Genomic DNA, 2,500 nt, shown 5'->3' on the forward strand with positions numbered 1-2,500 from the left:
GCTTCGCTTGCCCTCAGGGAAATGACCAGTATCGCTCGCCTTCAACCTGCCGCAGACGGCTCTCCTCGTGAGGTGAACCTACTTCGTGCCCTTTAGATACGCCGTTTACCCGAACCTGTACGCGCTGCCATACCCGATGTCGATAGTTTACCCATAAAGGACTTGATGACCAAAGCCGACGCCCTTATGGACAGCCACTTCAAGACCTCCATCAACGCCTCCACCCCTGACTACGAGGATGCCTATTCAACGTCAACGTCAACCGAAGCTGACATGAATCGCCGAAGCGGCGACAAAGCCGCCCACCACCCACCAATCGCTCGCGCCCCAACGAACGACTTCTACAGCCACTTACTAGCCTACCTCCCATCCGCCGCAGTTTTGCTACTACCACTTCAGATTCGGGGCAACCGCGAAGAAATGTGCCAAGGATTGTCAGTGGCCAAAAAACGTGTAAGTAGGCCATCGCTTGTGGCGGTGGCCTCCATCTTTCTAATCTTTTCTTTTTACAGGATGCAGGAACGGGCGTGCGATTTTTGGTAGACACGGGTGCTTGTCGTTCTCTTTTGCCAAGGAAACTCTTCAAGGCCCGACGTAGTCTGTCTACATCTGCCGACGTCCGCTTGGTAGCTGCCAACGGATCTGCGATACCCACCTACGGTTACGAGAACCTCACATTATCGTTCGGAAACGGTAAATTCAATTGGAAGTTTCTCGTTGCTGACGTCACAATGCCAATCCTCGGTGCGGATTTCCTCTCTCATTTCCACCTTCTGGTCGATGTCGCCCACCGACGATTGGTCAACGCAGACTCATACTTGTCGACACCTCTTCAACCAGCCCCCTCTAACCTCGCTCTCCACATCAGCGCACCCACGGATGCCTACGGCCACCTCCTCACGTCGTACCCGGAAGTTTTCCGTCCAGAACTTCGCCAAACGCCCACGGATCCTGCCAAGCACGGTATTTATCACCATATCAAGACAACGGGACCCCCAGTCTTCGCAAAATTCAGACGTCTGGCACCGGAACGATTGGCAGCCGCCAAACAGACGTTCGCCGAAATGGAGAAAATGGGCCTTTGCCAAAAGGCCTCCAGCCCATGGTCGTCACCCTTACACATCGTTCTGAAGAAAGACGGCTCTCTCCGTCCGTGCGGGGATTACAGGCGCCTGAACATGCAAACAGAACCGGATCACTACCCCCTCCCAAACATTGCCGACGTGACCTCCTACCTGCACAAAGCGAAGGTTTTCTCTACGCTCGACCTCCTGAAGGGGTATTATCAGGTGCCTATGAACCCAGAAGACATCCCCAAGACCGCCATCACCACTCCGTTTGGTACATACACCTTCAATTACTCCTGTTTTGGCCTTCGTAATGCTGGGGCAACGTTTCAACGTCTCATGGATGGCATCTTAGGGGACCTCCCTTTCTGTGTATGTTATCTGGACGACATACTTGTGTTCTCCTCCTCAAAAGAGGAACACCTCCGTCACCTACGCATCGTGCTCGACCGCCTGCAACAAAACGGCCTTGTAGTCCGGTACGACAAGTGTACCTTTGGCGCCAACGAAGTGTCGTTCTTAGGGCACCGTATCACTCCTGAAGGAGTCCATCCCCTCCCTGAGAAGGTAGCAGCCGTTCAGAACTTCCCCGCGCCCTCGACCGTCAAAGCTCTGCAGGAATTCTTGGGCATGATCAACTATTATCACCGTTTTCTGCCAGCCATTGCCGCCACTCTTGCTCCTCTCTACGCCTCCCTCAAGGGCAAGCCAAAGGACCTGAAGTGGGGTCCCCTTCAAGAAGCAGCCTTCTGCAATGCAAAGAAGGCCCTATCAACTGCTGCGGCTCTCACTTTTCCTATCCCACACGCCCCTCTCCTTCTCTCCACCGATGCCAGCGACGTCGCTATTGGTGCAGTACTCGAGCAGGTGGTCAAAGGCTCGCCCCGCCCATTGGCCTTCTTCAGCAGAAAACTGTCCAAGGCAGAATCGGGTTATTCTACCTTCGATCGAGAATTGCTGGCGGTGCACTTGGCTGTCCGTCACTTTCGCCATTTCTTAGAAGGTACGCCCTTCGTCATTCGCACAGACCACATGCCTCTGGTACACGCCTTCACTCGACAGTCTGACGCCTGGTGCACCCGTCAACGCCGACATCTCTCCGCCGTGGCTGAATACAATTGCACCCTCCAATACGTCCCTGGGAAAATGAATCCCGTTGCCGATGCCCTGTCAAGAAACATGTTGGCTGCCGTTCAACTGGGATTGGATTACAACGCCCTGGCTGAAGCCCAACAACAGGATCCAGAGTATCAAGCTTGTAGGACTTCCTGCACGTCCCTCCGTTGGGAAGATTTTCCCCTCGAAGACTCCAACACCACCCTCCTCTGTGACGTCAGTACTGGTAGACCGCGACCTTGGATTCCTGCTCCCATGCGCCGACAGGTGTTTGATTTCATTCACGGCCTTTCACATCCCTCGTGCCGTTCTACTGC

This window comes from Palaemon carinicauda, chromosome 1, assembly GCF_036898095.1.
Source record: "Palaemon carinicauda isolate YSFRI2023 chromosome 1, ASM3689809v2, whole genome shotgun sequence".
Classification (NCBI taxonomy): Eukaryota; Metazoa; Arthropoda; class Malacostraca; order Decapoda; family Palaemonidae; genus Palaemon; species Palaemon carinicauda.